The following is a 22,000-nucleotide window of genomic DNA, read 5'->3' as shown; positions in this document are numbered from 1 at the left end:
TATGTTGTCATAACTTATATCCTTTTATTTTGTGAATCCCTTGACTGACTTCTATAGATATACTTCTTACTTTTGTGCTTCCTAATTTTATTTCTAGTTATTGTCCTTTCTTTCTACTCAGAGTCCCCTATAAGATTTCTTATAGGGTTGGTTTAGTGGACATGAATTCCTTTAACTTTTGTTTGGGAAACTCTTTGTGTCTCCTTCTATTCTGAATGATAGCCTTGCTGGATAGAGTATTCTTGGTGGCAAACTTTTCCCTTTCATCAGCTTAAATATATCATGCCACACTCTTCTGGCATGCAAAGTTTCTGCTGAAAAATAAGCTTCCAACCTTATTGATTTCCCTTAGATGTAACTGGTGTTTTTGTGTCCATGTGGATTTTTTTTTCTTCCTGCTTTAAAATTCTCTATCACCACTTTTGCCACTTTAATTAATATATGTCTTGGTGTGGACCACCTTGGATTGATTTTGTTGTAGGCTCCCTGTGCTCCTGGATCTGGATTACTGTTTCCTTCTGTAGATTCATTATGTATTCCACTATTATCTTAAAATAAATTCTCTCTCCCCTTTTCTCTCTCTCTACTCCTTCTGGGATCACTATACTGCAAATGTTTTATATTTTATGGTGTCACTGAGTTTCCTAAGTCCATTTTCACTTGTTACTGTTTTTTTTTTTTTTCTCCCTTGTTCAACTCAATTGCTTTCCATTACTCTGCCCTCCAGTTCATTTATCCATTCTTCTGCTTCCTCTAGTCTACCATTTATTTCATCTAGTGGACTCTTATATTCAGAGTTCATCTCCAATAGGTTATTTTCTGTTTTCTAGCTCTTTGTTAAGTGTCTCACTGAGATCCTCCACTCTTTTCATAATCCACTGGGTATCTTTATGAAAATCATCTTAAATTCTCCATTAGGTTTATTACTTATTTACATTTTTGTTATTCTCTCACCATAATATTGTCCTGTTCTTTCATTTGGACATATCTGCCTCCTCATTTTGCCTAACACTTGCTTCTATTTCTATATGTTAGGATATCAGCTACATCTCCTGCTCTCAAATTATTTGTCTTACGGAGAAGAGATTCTATAGTGCCCTGTTCACAAGAACCTGGTGCCTCATGAGTGACTCCTATGTGTGCTGTGTGTGCCCTGCTCTTATGGCTGGGCTGCTTTTGCCTTCAGTTCAGTCATCTGCAATGGCTCTCTTTGCCAGTTGTGGGCAGGGTTTGATCCCTTTGTTGTTAGTGGGCCAGGCTGTGGCCACCTTAGGCTCTGAGTTAAATCAGACCAACCATTTGGTGGAAATGTGTTTTAAGCTCTTTATATGAATATTCTTATAAGTATTTATAATAACCTATGAGTTGGGCATTATTACTATCACCATTTTAGCCATTCATTGAGAAACAGTGAGATTAAGTGACTTGTTGAAGGTCATCCAGTAAATAAAGAGCAACACTGATAACTGAATGTAGGCAATGTGGCTCCATAGTATGGCCATAACGTGGCCAAATGGTGTGGCTTCTATCAGAGAGAGATTTCTACATAACCCCAGATTGAGTTTCTTACAAATGGAAGTGGAATCTTTTGCTAATGAAGTTGGCTAACAGTTTATGTCGTTAATATTCAAGAGAGGTATTATATATTACTTGATAAACAATAAGAAATGATGGTCAATAAACTGTCATTCATAAAATTATTGCTACAGTCCTTGTATTAGTGTGTAGATGTGCCATAATAAAATACGTCAGATTGGGTGGCTAAGATCAAGATGTTGGCAGGTTTTATTTCTCATGAAGCCTCTTTCCTTGGCTTGCAGATGGCTGCCTTCTCACAATGTCCTCACATGGTTTTTTCTCCATGCACACATATTCTTGGGATTTCTTCCTTTTCTTAAAAGGATATCAGTTGCATTGGATTTGGGCCTACCTATATAATCTCATTTAACTTTAATTACCAAAAGTCCCTATCTCTGAATATTGTCATGTTGGAGGTTAAAAATGCAACATATGAATTTTGGAGGAGGACAAGCTGGAACATAGTATATGTTGGTATATGTATACATAAATATTATGCCTATGTAATATATATATACACACACACATATACATAGTATGCTATGTGTAAATATATACAGCATGCATATATGTCAAGGGAGATTATAAACATATATTCATTATTTTTTATTTTACTTTTGTTTTTCTTTAAAATAAATGTTCTAATTCATATGGAATTCTTTAGTGATTATTCTAATTAGAAAATCTCAAAAGCCTCTATAGATTTATCACATAAAGAAATATTTTCCTTTTATATGCCCTACAGATGGTAAATTCACTGCACAATCACCAATATCCAAGTAACTTGATATTTTTAAATAAATATAGCAAAAAATATCTTGTTATGTGTTGATGTGAAACTAGATTGACAGATTTAATGCAATTCTCAGAATTTCACCTTGAAAACCTGTGCAGCTATAAATTTAAAATAATTCCAATAGGAATATTTGGAGAAAAAAAGAGTGCCAAAAAACCCCAAATCTTGACTAAGTTAAGGAGGGATTTTATTCAAAAGAATTCTTTAAATCAGAGAGAAAGAGTCAGACTAGGGAGAGTGCTCTGACCATTAGATTGTCATATGTCTCAGAGGTCAAGCAGAAAGGAATTTTCTTTCATAAGGAGGTATAAATGAGGCCAATAAAAACCAGGAATGGGGGAGTAGGATGGGACAGTGGCATGATTGGATAGTTAAGCAGGGACACTTCTTTCCCTGACATCAGCCTATTCTCAAGAGTACTTTTACGGGAAAAAAAAAAAAAAAGAAAGAAAAGAGTACTTTTACGAAGAATTTGTTCCATCTTCCTCTCTGATCTAGACTGAGGTTTGGTCAATGTTCAAGAGCCTGTGACAAGGGAAAGAAGCTTAACTAAACTTTACTCAAGTCAAATTCATAGGTATTTTGTTGAGGTAAGTAAAAAGAGTTAAACAAAATACTCACGAGGCAAAGAACCTGTGTGTTCTTTGTCTAGCCTTGTAATAGGTGAACATGTGTTTAAGTCCTATGGGACTCACTTTTGAGGTGTGCCTTTTCTCAGAACACAAAGAGTGGGGTATTTTCTAAATCTTTGGTGTTTTTCAGGAGCACAGACCTCAGGTAGTTTAGTATCATCACAATCAATGTACATGGATAGATGTCATCATGAGTTATTTTTCTTTGAACATTCAGACATTTAGCATATACAACATCATGCTAGCTAGACAGGGAGCTTCATAAATATTAGTAATCATAACATATTTATAATTATGATTAACTGAAATTTTCTTGGGAAACCAGACAGAAGTCAATTCTTAGCCCCAGTTATGCATCACAAAACAAATTCTGAGATGACTAATATTTTGTGGATTTATATCAGTTGGATACAGGATTGAAAGATACTGGTTGCCTTCCCTTCACAAGAAGATACAGGCTGAAAAGTTTAGCAGGAGTAGTGAACATCTGTGTCTGTTACTTATTTTGGACATACGCTTTGAGTCATAGGGATTAAATATCACTTCAACTTCTGGAGTAGGTCAATGGAATTGTTGATGGCAGATTTTGTCTTCCATCTCTAATGCCAACTCTCTTACAACAGATGATCTTGTCTTCTTTTTATTTTTTATACTTTCAAGAGATATAAAATCTTGATATTGTCACAGTCTTTTAAAATCAATACTAACAAGGGATTGCATTGACATTTCCTTATGAAAATTGTTTATCTTTGCTCCCTGTGCATATTTTCCATGCAAGAGTAGAAAAAAGCAGCACAACTAGGGCTAAGACTCCTTCTGCTAGTGTGCAATCACCAGAAATGCTTAGCTCTCTTTTGTAGAAGTAATTTAGATTTTACATGTTTAAACAACAAATTAAAATATACCTATTGGCTTAAGAAGTATCTGCTTGGTGAATAAACCTGTAAATACATACATCTTAATGAACTTGAAGTATTTCATCTGCAGGTCCTTAATTTCCCTTCTTAGGGAAAAAATTTGAAAATGCTACCATTTACATTAAAAGGGAATTTGTAGGCAGCCCGGGTGGCTCAGTGGTTTAGCGTCGACTTTTGCCCAGGGCCTGATCCTGGAGACCCAGAATCGAGTCCCACGTCACGCTCCCTGCATGGAGCCTGCTTCTCCCTCTGCCTGTGTCTCTGCCTCTCTCTCTCTGTCTCTCATGAATAAATAAAATCTTTTAAAAAATAAATTAAAAAATAAAATAAAAGGGAATTTGTAGCTTGAAATAAAGTGCATTTTTTTCTAGTCTACATTAAAATCTTATTTTTCTTGGTCGAAGTCCATACTCTCAAAAATAAATTGTAAATCTCTGCAACTGAGTAAAGAACTCCTTTAACTAAACATTTGGAACATTAGTAAACTCCTCAAATTAAGACATGAGAACGTTATTCCAAATTACACAAAAATATTAATATATTTTTAATTCAATATGTTTACTTAAGAGGTTGATTAAATTTACATTTTTATGGATAAGTTTTATACATATATAATTAAAATTTCATAAATATATAACATATTTCATGATACATATATGCCATAAAATATAAATGTATTAAAGTCTTTGAATCTAAAAAACTCAATAATGCTTATGGCAAATTCCTGATTATCTGAACTTAAATTAATACCACCCACAAATACCCACTACTAAAACTTTAGAAATAAATTAACTCATTTGAGGCAGCTGTACCCATTCAAATCCATAATTTTAAGAGGTCATTATGAAATTACAAGAAAATAAATATGGACTTTGAGTAAGATATTCACTCATGTGGAATACTACCAAAATAGTAATTTCTTGATCTCTTTATTTCATTCAAAACATAAATTATGTAAATAAACACAGGAGTACAGATGTCTCTTTGAAATACTTATTTCAAATATTTTGAATATATATACTCAGAATGGGATCACAGGTTCATATTTAGTTCCATTTTTATTTTTTTGAGGAGCCTCCATACTTTTGTCTATAGTGTTTGCACCATTTTACATTTCCACCTACGATAAATGAGGGTTCTAATTTCTCTGTATCTTCATTAAAACTCATCTTTTTTTTTGTAATAACCATTACTATTAGATGTGAAGTGATACCTCATTGTGATTTTGATTTGCATTTCCCTGATGATTACTGATATTGAGTACTTTCCATATACCTGTCAGCCATAGTCAAAATATGGACGTAACCTAACTATTACTAACAGATGAATGCATAAAGAAAATGTGTATATACATAAATAGAATATTATTTAACCTTAAGAAAGAAAAAAATCCTCCCATATTCAACAACATGGATGAACCTAGAGGATGCTAAATGAAATAAGTCGGTCACAGAAGAACAAATATTACATGATTCCACTTACGTGAAATGATATAAAACAGTCAAACTCATAAAGCAGAGAGTAGAATGGTGGTTTCCAGAGACTGAGAGAGAAGAAATGGAGAACTCTCTATGGGTATAAAGTTTCAGTAATGTAAGATAAATATGTTCCAGAGATTTTCTATACAACATAATGTCTATAGTTAAAAATACTTTATTTTATGCATAAAAATTTAAGAGCTTAGGGGCACTTGTGTGACTCGGTCAGTTAAGCATATAATTCTTGATTTCAGCTCAGATCATGATCTCAGGGTGGTGAGATATTGAACTCTACATTCGGCTCCCAGCTCACAGGGAGTCTGATTGAGATTCTCTCTCTCCTTTGCTCCTCCCTCCCTACCCCACTGCTTGCACTAACTCTCTCTCTCTAACAAATAAATAAATATATGAAATATTTTTTAAAAATCTTAAGAACTCATGCTTAGTGTTTTTATAAGTTTTTTTTTTTTTTCTTAAAGGAATAAAGAAAGAAAAGAAGGATGAGGTTATTTGGGGTTGGTAGCAAAGTCAGCCTTTTCAGTGTTAGAAAGGTGAAATATGACTATATATTAGTATATTTTGCTTTTACACATGAACATTTGTGAATTTATCCATAGCATCACAGATACATTTTTACTAATTTTTTAATAAATTATTACTCCATTATACTACAGGCTTATGTAACATTATAAAGTAAAAAGTGACAGTAATTTATCTTTTTCTTTCTTATATCAATGTGCCTAATTAATAGATTCTTCCCAGCAATGTGTGCATAGAGGTAAGGATATGGGAAATTCAGTAATAAAGCCAGGAAAAAAAGTAGAAGTAACTTGCGTCATGTCTATGTGTTGCTATGTGGAAATATAAGTCATGCTATCCAGTGGTTTCCCCTTATCCTCTTTTTCTTCACTTCATGAAACATTGGTCTAGATATATGTATGCCACTCTTTTCTAGAAAGGTTCAGATTTCCCTTTGACACTCATTCCTATTCACTCCAGTTCACAGAAATCCCTATGAAGAACCAGCTATTCCTCAAACACCACATTTCAGAGTGCCTGAGAGAGGAGTGCTCTTCCTCAGTTTGGCAAATGCTTACATGGAACACATTTGTTTTCTGGCAGTTTGATTTATGAAGAAATTATATATAGTCTTTTATGCTAACTATAGCTATAAATAAATAAAAGCAATAACCTGATTGTTAACAGTAAACATGATCAGAGCTGAGAAACACTTTGGAGCAAGCAACATCTGCTTAAAAAAAGGCTGATCTCAATCTCTTTTTTTCTTTTCTTTTCTAAAGATAAATTATTAGGTATTCTTGCTTTGTCACTCAGCATTTTCTGAAAAAGTATTCTTACAATTAGTATGTCATAAATGAGAATAAAAATTAAAATATTAATATAATTGAGTTAATGCACAACCTAATACCCAAATTAAAAGAAAAAAAAATCTATTGCTTTCTTTGGTTCACAGTTTAACACAGGGATAGTAATCCAGGTAATAGAACTCTGTAGGGAATAATTTAAGAACTCTTAGCACAGCCATTACAGGCTGGCCTGCTGCTCCACATAATTCCTGTGATAAGTTACTGAAAATTTAATTGGGGTTAGCTCCAAAATATTCCTTCATAACATAGATACAACAGATGAATAAACCTTTTTGATTCATTTATTTATAGCAACTTAAGGAAGCTCATTAAATACATTTCCTTTGCAGATATTTGTACTAAATGGAAATGCTCAATACAATATTGCAAGGATCCTTAAGAACCCATATTCTCTACCATCAAATCATGTTAGTGGATGACAAATTTGATTAAGTGAATTAAATATTCACTTAATATGCTGTCAGAAAGGACAAGTACTATTTTTGGCTCTTATTGAGATATAATAGAAGTTATTACACAAATTTTTATTTTTCTTAATAATGTTTCCCCTAAAACCTTATAAATACTACCTACTTACTATTTATTATATTGATATTTCCTTATAATCCATTTAAGAATTAGCCACAGGCTCTTATTTCAAGCGTTGTATCATCATTTACTGTTTCTCTTTTTGTGAGTTTCCTTGCTCATTTCAATTAGTTCTTTGCGTGAATCATGATTTGTAAGTAAGTGAAAAGCTGCAACAAGAGATAGCCTCAAACTTTCCTTGTAATTCAAACACAGATCTCATTCAAACAATAAGTCATATTAAATAAAATTTTCACTGCTACCTTATGGCATATCAAATGCCTTATGTCAGCATTCCCATGAGTCATCTTGACATCTTTACTCTTGAATCTGTTCCTTCATGGAACAGATATCACATTAGCTTCATTCCTTTATTGTCTGTAACGTTCTCTCCCTCTTAATTTTCCTTCCAGTTAGATGTGAAGTCATATACATGTTTCCTCAGTGATGACCCTAGTTTTTAAACAAATTTCTGTCATTTTCCCCCACAGCTTCTTTCACTGCTTCTAAATATTTGGTAGGATGAAACAGACATGCATTGGAGATATTGCAGGTTTGGTTCAAGACCATCTAAAAAAAGTGATTAATGCAGTAAGGCAAGTCAATGAACTTTCTGGTTGCCCAGTGCATCTAAAAGTTGTATTTATACTACATGAATGTTATAGAAATAATTTATGTTTACACTATACTGTAATCTATCAAATGTGTAACAGCACTATGTCTAAAAAAGCAATACATATACCTTAATTTAAAAAATATTGCTTAAAAATGCTAAGAGTGAAATTTCATGATCTCTTTGCTGGTGGAGAGTCTTGCCTCATTGTTGATGGTTTCTGATTGATCAGGGTTGATGGCTGCTTAAGGCTGAGGGGACTGTGGCAATTTCTTAAAAAAAAAAAAGAAGTTTGTTGCATAAATTGACTCTTCGTTTCATGAATGATTTCTCTGTAATATGTGATTTTTTATAGCAATTTTCCCATAATAGAACTTCAAAATTGGAGTCAATCCTCTCAAACACTGCTGCTGCTTTATCAACTGAGTTTGTGAAACAGTCTAAATCCTTTGATGTCATTTCAACAATTTTCACAACAACCACACCAGGAGTATAAACCACCTTCTCTGTTCATCCAAAGAAGCAACTCCTTATCTTTTCAAGATTTATCACAAGACGCAGAAATTCAGTCACAACATCAGGCTCCATTTCTAATTCTAGTTCTCTTACTATTTCCACCAGATCTTTTTTTTTTTTAATTTAAATTCAGTTAGCCAACATACTGAACACTTCATTAGTTTCAGATGAAGTGTTCAATAATTTTTCAGTTGCATATAACACCGAGTTGCTCATCATATCATGTGCCTCCACCACATCTTCAGTTACTACTTCCACTGAAGTCTTGAGCCCTTAAAAGTCAGCTATGAGAGATGTAATCAAATTCTTCTAAACTCCTGTTAATGTTGATATTTAATCCCTTCCCATGAGTCCCCAATGCTCTCTTAATGTCACCTGGAATGGTGAATCCTTTCCAGAAGTGTTCAAATTATTTTGCCCAGATCCATCAGAGAATCACTACCTATGGCAGCTAATATAAAATGTATTTTTTAAAGATTTTATTTATTCATTTGACACAGAGAGAGAGCACAAGCAGGGAGAGCAGCACGCAGAGGCAGAGGGAGCAGCAGACTCCCTGCTGCAGGGCTTGATCCCAGATCCTGGGATCAAGGCAGATGCTTAACCAACTGAGCCACTTAGGTACCACCAAAACGCATTTCTTAAATAATATGACTTGAAGGTCAAAATTACTTCTTGATCTATGGGCTGCAGAATGGATGTTGTCTTAGTGGACGAAACATGAATCTTGTCATACAACTCCAACAGAGTTCGTGGGTGACCAGGTGCATTATCAATGAGCAGCAATATTTTAAAAGAAATCTTTTTTTTTTTTTTTGAGAAGGTCTCTTCCTCTCCCTCTCCTTCTGCCCCTTCCCCCCATACTTTCTCTCTCTTCGTCCCCTCAAATAAATAAATAAAATCTTTTAAAACTTCATCAGATCATGTTGGAACCAGATGTGCTATCATCCAGGCTTTGTTCCACTTATGTAACACAGGCAAAGTAGATTTAACATAATTTTTAAGAGTCTAGGATTTTTGTAATGGTAAACAGGCACTGGTTTCATCTTAAGTCACCAGCTGCATCAGCTCCTAACAAGAAAATCAGCCTATCTTTCGAAGCTTTGAAGTCAGGCACTGACTTCGCTCTAGCTACGAACGTCCTAGATAACATCTCTAATGGAAGGTTGTTTCATCTATATTGAAAAGCTGTTGTTTAGTGTAGTCACTTTCATTAAAAATTTTAGCTAGATCTCCTGGATAACTTGCTACAGCTTCTACATCAGCACTTGCTGCTTCCCTTTGCAATTTCAAGTTATGGATATGGCTTCTTTCCTTTAACCTCATGAACCAATCTCTGTTAGCTTCATGCTTTTCTTCTGCAGCTTCCTCACCTCTCTCAGCCTTCATAGAATTGAAGACAATTAGAGCTTTGCTCTTGATTGGGCTTTGGCTTAAGAGAATGTTGTGGCTGTTCTGATCTTCTTTCTATCCAAGCCACTAAAACTTTCTCCATCTCAGCAATAAGGCTGTTTCACTTCCTTATCATTTATGTGTTCACTGGAGTAGCACTTTTAATTTTCTTCAAGAAATTTTCCTTGCATTCAAACCTTGGCTGTTTGGTGTAGAGGCCTAGCTTTTGACCTGTCACAACCTTTGATATGCATTCCTCACTAAGCCTAATCATGTTTGATTTTGATTTAAAGTGAGAGATGTGTAAGTCTTTTTTCACTTAAATGGTTAGAGGCTATTGCCAGGTTATTAATTGGTCTAATTTCAATACTGTCATGTCTCAGGGAATATCAAGACCCAAGGAGATGGGGAGAGACTGGGCAATGGCCAATCAGTGGAGTAGTCTGTACACATACAACATTTATTAAGTGGCCATCTTATATAGTGCAGTTTGTGGCACTCCAGAACAATTACAATAGTAACATTAAAGATCACTGATCACAGGTCACCGTGACAAATATAATAATGAAAAAGTGTGAAATACTGTGAGAATTACTAAAATGTGACAGACAGGAACTAAGCAAATACTGTTGGAAAAATGGTGCCTATAGACTTGATGCATGGCTGCCACAAATCTTCAATTTGTAAAAAAAAAAAAAGAAAAAAGAAAGTAATAACTGAAAAACATAAAGAGAAGTGCAATTAAATGAGGTATATCTATCTTACACATTGAGGATAAATGAGTGTATCTATAGTACTACATATATGCTGTATTTTATGTATATTTTTTCTGTGCATGTTTATATATGCACATCTTAAGTATATGAATAAGAGCCAAATTAATTATATTATATTAAAGGTATGAACCTTTCACTTTACCAGGTATTTTTAAATTGCTCTGAAGGTGATTGTAGAAATTGATCCACCAGTGTATTGATTCATACAAGCAATGCATAAAAGTTTTAATTGTTATATATATTCATCAGTCTTACTCATATCTGATTTTAAAAATTTTTACTCTGAAAGTAATGAATAGTTTTCTGCTATTGAGGTTTGAATATGTTTTATTATTAGCAATTTGGAAGAGCTTTTCATATGCTTATTTAGTTTTCCACTATATACTATAGTATATATACACTATATTCTAGAGGTACTTATTTCTTAAGGTTTTCAATATTGCACATATCTCCTCGAAATCTATCTCACTTGTAGAACATGTCAAATCTTGTGCTGTAATCTGAAATTAATTAAGTGTACATATAAACAGATATATACATATATATTTACATACATATGTGTGTCACATCAGAATGTATAAATGTATGTATCACACACATTATATGATATATATATATATTTATACATCTGTTTACATATATAATGGTATTTTTCTGTTTTAACACACAGACATCCAACACACACATGTGCACATTTACCAGTGAGCAATATCTAAAAAGATGCTGCTGGAAAAGGTGATTATGATTCTGATGACAACATATTATTAGATGAGGCAATTATGAATAGATTTCATATTTAATTGTCTTTATTTCTTTAATAATAAAAGTATATATTATGTAAAAGTATATTGTACATCAAGAAAAATTAAGTGGCCAACTATTGTACATAACTAATAAATGTTCATGGCTAAAATTCAAATTTTCCTCTATAATAATCAATCGAACATATCCGGTATTCTTGTCTTTATTACTGAAAACCATAGGCCTAATTACCCTCATGTACTCAATTTGTACAAAATAATCTTAAAATTTCCTCTTCATATCTTTGAGGTAAGATCTATTTTAGTTTTAAAATCTTTATTTCTCAGGCAGCCCTGGTGGCTCAGCAGTTTAGCACTGCCTTCAGCCCAGGGCGTGATCCTGGAGACCCCGGACCAAGTCCTACGTCGGGCTCCCTGCATGGAGCCTGCTTCTCCCTCTGCCTGTGCCTCTGTCTCTCTCTCTGTGTCTCTCATGACTAAATGAATTTTAAAAAATCTTTAAAAAAATAAAATCTTTATTTCTCAAATAATTTAAATTATTATGGATCAATCCTATATCAAATAAATAATAAGAATCAGAATGTCAAATTTTTGTTAAGTATAATTGATCTCTTTTCAAATTTTATTAAAGTTATTCGGAAGTATAAGACGTCAAGAACTGAGGGCCCCAAAAACTAATTTATAATTTCATGTTAAGAAATAAGTCATGGTTATATAAACTGTTTCCCCCCCACTGTCCTAGACAACAAAGAGTTGGTATCAAAGGTTGTTTGGGATTTTTTTTTAATAACAATAATTCTGGGGTTGGTATAATACTTTTTCCAAATCTTTCTGTTAATATTTGAAAAAAACAATGCTAGAATGACTTATTGCTAATACTAAAACCTTGTCCTTAGTTTTTAGTATTAATGTAGAATTAAATTTTCTTCAGTTTTTTTTCCAGTTCAGTTAATGAAGCAAAAATTTTATTTTATGCCTTTAATAAATAAACATCATGTATAGTTTTCCATTTCTCATAAGAAGAAATATTTCTTCTTACTAAATTTTCTTTGTCCTCACTGTTTCCCAATCCCCAATCTTATACTCTCAACACAATATTCTATTTGTTGTTGGTCTAGAAATCCAGTTTAGTATCACAATGAATATGAAAATGGAGAGGTTTGTTAACTTTTCTTGCACAGTCCAACCATATGATGGTGAGTATATTCCCATACTGTCTTTATTGAAACTATATTAAATTATATTCCTTTCATCTAGCAAAATAATATTTACACAAATGAATAAGACAGCAATATCTAAACATTTGATATTTCATCTAAAAAGAAATCTAGATTTCTTTTATATTAACTGTAATCACATCAAGCTCACACAAACAGTATCACAAGGCTCTATCTTAGTGGTTCTGCCCCTGATCGTTTCTGAGTGATCTATATAGAAGCAAGTAATAAGAGGAGCCTATATCATCTATACAAAGGTTATTCCTCTCTATATTCTTGTTCTCCTGATTATACATTCATATATAATCTGAAATTTCATTTAATTATACAAACTGAGATTTATCTTTGCTTGTTATTTTGGATGAAGTGTTGCTAAGATAAGACAAATTTCACTGTAGGATGCCTGGGTTCCTCAAGGGTTGAGCATCTGCCTTTGGCTCAGGTCATGATCCTGAGGTCCTGAACTTGAGTCCCACATCAGGCTCACCACAAGGAGTCTGCTTCTCCTTCTGACTGTATCTCTGCCCCTCTCTCTGTGTCTCTCAAGAATAAATAAAAAAAATATTTCTAAAAAGATAAAATTCACTGCAACATACAATACTACATGGACTTTAAAGACCAGATACATTTTTTCACTATACTTTTGTTAGCAACCTTTCTCAGATATGTATCTTGAATGACCTAAATGTTTATATTAACCTTCTGCATAAAGGGTTTAAAAATATTTTATATAACTTAAAGTAAAGCACACTGGAGCTATATCATTAACCTAGTCAGTGACAAGAGATTTGCTTTAAGTTTAGAATTTACCCAAGGAAAGGATGTCAATAAGCAATGATGAGTTCCACAAAGCAGGTGCATAACAGCAAATAGAACAATCACTCAAAATGACACATTTCAAGCCTAAAGAAATGAGAGATCTGTGTCAATTGACTTCAACTTACAATCTGTAGAAAATGGACTTGAAAACTTCTTAAGGTAACTTTGTCTACTGGTATGGCATTTTAACCCAATACTAGAACGTCGTAAGTAATGAAAAATTTTAGAAATACCTGGGGTAGCCACATCAAAGACTTCATGACAGGTAGTAATCAACTTGTACTATTGATTTTGTTAGATAAATGTTATAATCCAAATAACCCATAATTGATAAGATGCAAAAAAAAGGTATCTGAAGAGTAAAATGTTTTTTTTCCAAAAGAAATATAATCCCTAAAAGAAGGTGCCATCATTTTTTATATGAATAGGCAATGTCAATCAAAGCGCCCCACATTTTAATAATAGCTTGGATTTAAAATATTTATTAAACAAAATCTGGATACTGTAAGTTATGCAATAAATTATACAGCATAAACATCAAATGTCAGGTAATGTCTAAGGGGCTGTGATTGGGAAAAAAATGCAAGTTGTCAGCTCTAGACATAATTTAAAGTAGCAGTGGGATATTTAAATGATTCCAATGAGAGTACAGGAAGTAATAATGGAACAATATGCATTTTTACTTAGAAATCATTCATAGAGGGTTCACACAGATTACAGTTTATTTTTATTACAAAAATGATGTTAAACAACAATGTGATAATATACTGAATATTGGGAAGTAGCTCTGTATTTCTAGGAAAGGAGACCAATTTTTAAAGCATAATTTACATACAATGTTGTATTAGCTTCGTGTGTATGACATATTCATTTGACAATTCCATACATAATTCAATATTCACAAGTGTAGTCACCATCTGTTCACCATACATTATTAGAAAACTATTGAATATATTCCCTTCACTGTACTTCATTTTCTTGACTTATTTATTCTATAACTGGAAGTCTATACCTCTTCATCACCTTTATGTATTTTGCCCAAATCTCCAAACCTCTCCTCTTACATCCACAGTTTATTCTCTCTATATAAGTGTCTATGTGCTTCTGTTTGCTTGCTTGTTTTGCTTTCTAGATTTCACATAAGTGAAATAATATTTGTCTTTCTGTCTGACTTATTTAATTTAGTGTAATACCCTCTCTGTACATCTATGTTGTTGCAATGGCAAGATCTCATTTTTTATGGCTGAATAATATTCCATCATATGTGTATTTTCTTCTTTATCCATTTATCTATGGATGGACACTTGGGTTGTTTCCATATCTTAGCTATTAGAAGTAACACTCAGTAAACACAGAAATGTACACGTCTTTTCCAATTAGTGTTTTTTTTTTCCTCTGGGTAAATATCCAATAGTGGAATTACTGGATCTTATGATATTTCTATTTTTAAATTTTAAGGGACCCCTGTACTGTTTCCCACAATGGCTGCATCAATTTACATTCCCACCAACAAGGAACGAGGGTTCCTTTTTCTCCATATCTTTGCCAACACTTGCTATTTCTTGTCCTTTTGATATTTGCCATTCTAACTGGTTAATGAGACTAATGTTTAATAAATGCAAACTGTGTCTCATTCTTGGCCTTTGAAAATAAAAGCTCTTTTATTCTTCCATTCTTCATAGGTTCCCATTTTCTGTAATTTGTCTGTTAAGCTAATGAATGCTAAGTAACTAACAACTCAGATATGCCTCGTCTGAGAAATAAAAACAGAAAGATACATGATACTATCTCCATCTTTCTTTTTCTTTTTACTTTATTTACTTTTCCAGAAGGATTTGACCTCCAGGGCACCCACTTCAGAACACTTTCTGAATGAGGTGAGTGGCAATTCTATGCTCAAAAATGTTGCATTTTATGCAGTAAATTCATAGTGCTTTGATCTTACAGGGAAAAAAATGAGCTTTTTAGTTGTGAATTAAACTAGCTGGTAAGTCAAGAAGAAATTTTTGTCTTTATACAAAAAGCATTTTTCTTTTTAAAATTTCAGACTTTATGTTTTAGAGCAGTTTTAGGTTTCCAGTAAAACTGAAAGGAAGGTTACAGAAATTTCCCATATACTCCCTTTCCCCACATATTATAGCCAACCCCATTATCAACATTTCTCACAAAAATGGTACATTTTGTTTTTACCAAGAATTAATGTATATTAACATATCATAATCACCCAAAATCCATAGCTTATGTTAGGGATCCTTCTTGGTATTTTACATTCTATGAATTTGGAGAAATCATCATTATAATCATACAAAATATTTTCACCGCATTAAAAATCTTCTGTGCTCTGCCGTCATCTCACCACTGTGACCACTGATTTTTTTTTTTTTTATCTTCTCCATAGTTTTGCCTCTTCCAGAATGTTATATGGTTGGAATTGTAACAGTATATAAACTCAGAATGCATTCTTCCACTTAGTAATAAGCATTTAAGTTTCCTCTATGCTTTTCATGCCTTGATAATTCGTTCCCTCTGAGTTCTAAATAATATTCCATTGTCTAAATGTACCAATTTATCCATTATTGAAGACCACCTTGGTTGTCTCCAAGTTTTGGCAATTATGAATAAAGCTATTATGAACATCTGTGTGCAGATTTTTGTGTGGACGTAAGTTTTCCACTCTTCTGGGCAAATAACAAGGAGCACAACTGCTGGATTTTATGGTAAGAGACTATGTGTAGTTTTGTAAGAAACTATCAGACTGTCTTCCAAAGTGGCTGTACTATTTTGCATTCCCATCAGCAATGTATGACTGTTCCTGTTGTTCTATGCCTTCACCAGCATTTGATATTCTCCATGTACTGGATTTTGGCTATTTTAACAGTTGTGTAGTAGATCTTATTGTTATAATTTGCATTTCCCTAATGACATAAACTGCGGAGTATCTTTTCACATGCTTGTTTGCCATTTGTGCATTTTCTTATTTCTTCTTTATGTAATTACTTAAGATCATTAATAGATACCCAAAGGATACAAAACTACTGATTCAAAGGGGCACAAGCACCCTGATGTTTATAGAAGCATTATCAATAATTACCAAATTTGGAAAGAGCCCAAATGTCCATCAATCGAGGGGCATATAAACATACACACACACACACACACACACACACACACACACACATATACATACACATGGAATATTACTCAGCCATCAAAAAGAATGAAGTCTTTCTATTTGCAATTATGTGGATGGAGTTAGAGTGTATTATATTAAGCGAAATAAGTCATTCAGAGAAAGATAAATAGCATATGATATCACTCAGCTGTGGAATTTAAGAAATGAAACAGATGTGCATAGGGGAAGGAGGCAAAAGAGGAAACAAACCATAAGAGACTCTTAACTATATAGAACAAACTGGGTTAATGGAGAGGAGGTGGGCAGGGATGCGCTAAATGAGTGATGGGTATTAAGGAGGGTACTTGTCATGAGCATTGGGTGTTATATGTCAGTGATGAATCACTAAATTCTACTCATGAAATCAAAAAAAAAAAAAGAAAAGAAGAAGAAAGAAACTATCGCTTGTTAACGTTTGGTGTAGTAGCAAAGAAGAATAGCCACAGTCATCTAAAATGGCTATTAAAATACTACTTCTTTTGCAATTACAAAAAGAAAAGAAAAGGGGTCACAGCGGAGTATAATTAGCCTCAGGGACTCCCTTAACAAGATTAAATAAAAGAAATTCGACTTAGAACAAAATTTAAAGTCCACATCCAACACAAATTTCTTTTAAAAACCCAGTCCTGTTACTAAATTGTACACCTGAAACTATTACAACACTGTATGGTAACTAATGAGACTTTAAATAATTTTAAAAATTTAAAAAGATCAATAATAGAGTGTCTATATTTACATATAAATTAGTATTTCAAATAGTTACTAATTGAGGCTGAAATTTTATTTTATCCAAGAAAATGGAGAAAACATACACATTTTGCCTTAGGTATACATTTTTCTGTTAATCAGAAAGTGATGAAACTGAGTCAAGTATATTATAGACAATAAAGAACAATCCACAGGTTCATCAATCACAAAATATCAAATATAATGCAAATTTCTTAATTTCTACATAATAGCAACTATCTTGCATAAAATATTTGCCTTTATTATACTACTTTAAAGTACATTTGCAGGACTCCTGGATGGCTCAGCAGTTGAGCGCCTGCCTTTGGCTCAGGGCGTGATCCCTGAGTTGCGAGATCGATTCCTGCATCAGGCTGCCTGCATGGAGCCTGCTACTCCCTCTGCCTATTTCTCTGCCTCTCTGTGTGTCTCTCTCATGAATACATACATAAAATCTTTTTAAAAAGTTTTAAAAAATAAAGTACATTTGCTTCCAATTTTCTAAAAATAAATTTGGTTAAATTTCTTAAGAGTAATGAAATAATATACAATTTAATTGTGATAGAAAACAAAAGGCAATGGGATATAAAATGTCAAAAATATCTTAACTGGAAAATTCAAGGACTATTTTCCTTTCCTCTCTTCTGAGATTTCAACGGTTGATTTTGTAAGAGTGTAACTGAGGTATCATATGTTAAAATGTCTAGCCCAGCACATGGTTGGTACTTAATCAATGTTAACTGTATTTGAATTCTAGACTTGTCTTTACAGAGATTTCCAAGAAATTCATTGATCCATACACATTGCATGATCAATGATTTTGAAAGATAAAATAAGAGTGAATCTAAACTTCAAAGGCCTTTAATGACATACCAAGTGTTTTTGTTTTGCTTTCGTTGTTGTTGTTGTTGTTTACCTAATAAACAAAGGAAATCCTCTAAAGATTGTGATTAGGGATATTAAAATATGACAATTTGGCTTTAACATAATTAATCTGACTTGATTGGCAAGTGATAGTGTGTATACACGTGTGCATTCATGTGAGTGTAAGAATGAGAATAATCAAAAGTCCCTTAAAACTCAAATAGTCTGAATGGTAGGCAAGCATCTTGATTTCCTTCAATTTTTTTTCCTGACATATGATCCTGAGCTCTTTTCTGTATTGAACTGCATGATTTGTATGTGATAATAAGTCTCTCAGTATGCTCAACTGGATAATTCTCTTTTTTCCTGACAGTTCACACAAATAGCAATAAACTTATCTGATGCCCGCTGCTTTCTTTATGTCATTTGGAAATGAGTTACTGTTATACTTTCAGAATAAATTGAATTCTATTCTTTTAAACATGGATTTGAGTAGTCTGGTACTTTAGCTTTTTTCTGTTACATTACAGAATATTATTAAGTCCAAAGTGATACACAGTAGGAATAGTGCCATATAAATCCTGTTGCTGTTGTGGAATCTGGGATTTGTCTCCATGGACACTGAGCCAAGCTAATATTCTGGGTTCCACAGCCTAACATTGACACTGAGGACTGAAAACCTAAGCAGTCTTTATTTAAGATGAAGTGGCTATAAATTAAGCAAACATTGTGCGTGTGTATGTGTTTGTGTGTGTATAATACCTTATCAAATTTTTTCTACAGTAACATATAGAAGAGAGATTATTAAAATTCCAGAATTTCTTAAAGCAGTAAAGATGACTACTTTTTCCAGTCTTAGGGTTTACAGGTTGATGATTTTGATGCCTCTACTAACACACATTTATCATAATGAACTGGAATGCAAACAATGTGATACAATGAATGACAGCATATTTATTAATCTAGAGGAAAATTAGAAGCCAACATAATAACCATCTCTGCTGGCTTCAAAGTAGTAAAAATTCTCCAGCTATATTTCTGTCTACATTAAAAAATAAAAGAACAAAATGTTTTTTAAAGTGATGATATTTTATCAGTTATGCAGAAAGAGATATCAAGATGATTTTTTTCCTTGATTTTATTTGAGTAGTATAAATATAGCTTTCCAGTGTGGGTTGCTGTGACTGACCTAGGTGCAGATTCTTGCGTTCTGTGAAGAAAGACATTTGTACTAAATTGTTTATCTGCCTTGCTTACTGTTTCACTCACCCACTGATCAACTCATTCATTCTGGAGAGTAGCAGATAGACTAGATTTTACATGGCATTGATAAAGTTTTATTTCATCAATTGTTGGTTGACCTCTATTCATCATTTTCCTTAGAATTTCAGTAAAGTAAACCTTCATTTACTAATGATATAATGGACTCATTACCCAGTTGCTAATTAAATACATGTATTAGGCTACTATAACAATTTTATGCTTAATTTCAAATAAATTAGGATAATAATGTTTAGAATGAGCTTCATGTGATATTCAACATATAATAAATTTTCAATAATTTAAAATTACATGCAATATAATAATCATAATTCTTTTAAAAAGAATTATTTTTTAAAATTTATTCATGAGAGACACAGCGAGAGAGAGAGAGAGAGAGAGAGAGAGAGAGAGAGAGAGGTGCAGAGACACAGGCAGAGGGAGAAGCAGGTCCCATGCAGGGAGCCCAACGTGGGAGTCAATCCCGGATCTCCAGGATCAGGCCCTGGACTGAAGGTGGCGCTAAACCGCTGAGCCACCCGGGCTGCCCTTAAATAGAATTCTAATTAAGGTTTATTATGGATTATTTATGAAGCCAAAAACTTGTAGCACATACTTACACATACTTGTAGCACCCACCCCTATGTTTCCCCAATGTATCAATTTGATTGGTTCTGATTTGGTCTGGATTTGTCAGGACTACTACTGCAAGGCAAGGATTCTAATCATTTTGGATATCTATGCAAATATTGGATAAACTTTTAATTAGGCTCTTTTAGCAAGCCCTTGTTCCAGCTACCCCAAGTATATTCTGTTCGTTGCTAATAAACAATGTGCCACATCGGTGGCAAACAAACATCAGCTAATAAAGCATGAAAGGAAAGAAAGAAGAAAGAAAGAAAGAAAGAAAGAAAGAAAGAAAGAAAGAAAGAAAGAAAGAAAGAAAGAAAGAAAGAAGAAAGAAAGAAAGAAAGAAAGAAAGAAAGAAAGAAGAAAGAAAGAGAGAGAAAGAAAGAAAGAAAGAAAGAAAGAAAGAAAGAAAGAAAGAAAGAAAGAAAGAAAGAAAGAGAAAGAGAGAAGAGAGAGAGAGAGAAAGAGAAAGAAAGAAAGTCCTTTGAAGTCTGTTTACTTTTAAATAGGAACAGCAATTATTGATATGTATGTCAGAGTTTCAGAAAAGACTTAAAACAGAAGTAATCAAATGTGACAATATAAAATGAAAATCTGTTGTCTTGCTATATTCAGCTTTTGTAGCTGAAGAACATATTGGAAAATTGTGTGTTGTAGAAGTGGAAGACATATTTAGAGACAAATTTCCAGCTAAAGAACCAGAAATCATCTGTTGCTTTGTTTAAGGCTGTATTGCAAAATCCAACAGCCTTACAGAATGAGCTCATTTTTTTTTTCTTCAGAATGAGCTCATTTTTAACATGGAATAAAAATAATAGCTAATATTTGGCAAAAGAAAAAGTATGTTAAACTATGGACTGGTATTGGCACTAATTACACTATTAAAATGTGGGGGGGGGGAGCTCTAAAGATACAAACAAAAAATTTGTTACTAAATTCCCCATTCAATTTCATATATTGATGACACAAAGATTGCTTGTGGACATCTTTTAATGAGGCTGCTTGAATTCTTCCCCAAATATAAAGCCACTGAACTACTTTCTGTGTTCTTTTTTGACAATGATGGCAAAATAGCACGTAAAGTTATCTCATTAAAAAAAAAGGTATCTCATTTTTGTGACAAACCCTTTACTTATTGAATGTATGATCATATTAACTTCCTCTTTTAAACAAAAATTCCTACAATTAAAGAATCAGCCCAGGAATAATTGCCAGCTATGTTTTGTGTTGCCAATTTATCTACCTTTGTAAAAATCGTATAACATTTTGATACTTCAAAACATGATTATATCTGTAGGGTAATAAACACCAGTGATAATTATCTATGTCGTGTGTTCTCTCAGGCCACAGGATTGGACATCTTCCAGTCACATTCTCCATGGTTCTAATTGGTTATTAACCCTATTCTTCTTATCCCACAAACTGGTGAGGAAATAAAAATGTGAGAGAAAAAGATGATCATCCTGAAACTAATCCCTTCCAGGCAAAAAGGAAAAAAAAAACACCTCAAGTTAATGAGATAGCCCTAAGTAGAGAATTTCCTTCTTTCTCTGAGATGCTAATTAAGGAGATATATATATATATATACACATATATATAGTAATATATAGTTATATCTAGACTGTAAAACAAAAAGTAATGTTTTCACCTTATTGACTCTTTTTTCAAAGTACAGAAAAATATATAACTATTTTCTGCAATAATCAAAATGGATATACTATAGTCAAAGATATATTTAAACATATATTTGAAATAAGCTCTGGGATACATAGCAATTTTCTTTTTATTTTAAGTTAGAGAAAAATGAGGCTCCGAGATTAGTAAGTAATATTTCAAAAATCACTTAGTAAGTGTAAAACTTATATTTAAACTTCAAAGCCCATTTAATTTCCAATATA

At 32.9% G+C, this 22,000-nt stretch overlaps 1 long non-coding RNA gene across 2 annotated transcripts in view; it reads left to right on the top strand.

Moving 5' to 3' along the window:
* The window catches only part of LOC119865195, a 74,626-nt gene that overhangs the window by 28,577 nt on the left and 24,049 nt on the right, over positions 1–22,000 (top strand). For both annotated transcript variants that reach the window (XR_005376310.1, XR_005376311.1), the window contains exon 8: positions 15,280–15,327. This is a non-coding gene — a long non-coding RNA (uncharacterized LOC119865195). The remainder of the gene's footprint in view (positions 1–15,279; positions 15,328–22,000) is intronic.

The sequence above is a fragment of the Canis lupus genome, chromosome 22, assembly GCF_011100685.1.
Source record: "Canis lupus familiaris isolate Mischka breed German Shepherd chromosome 22, alternate assembly UU_Cfam_GSD_1.0, whole genome shotgun sequence".
NCBI lineage: Eukaryota > Metazoa > Chordata > Mammalia > Carnivora > Canidae > Canis > Canis lupus.
Note: the sequence above shows the minus strand (reverse complement) of the source record. Positions and strands in the feature narration are given on the sequence as shown.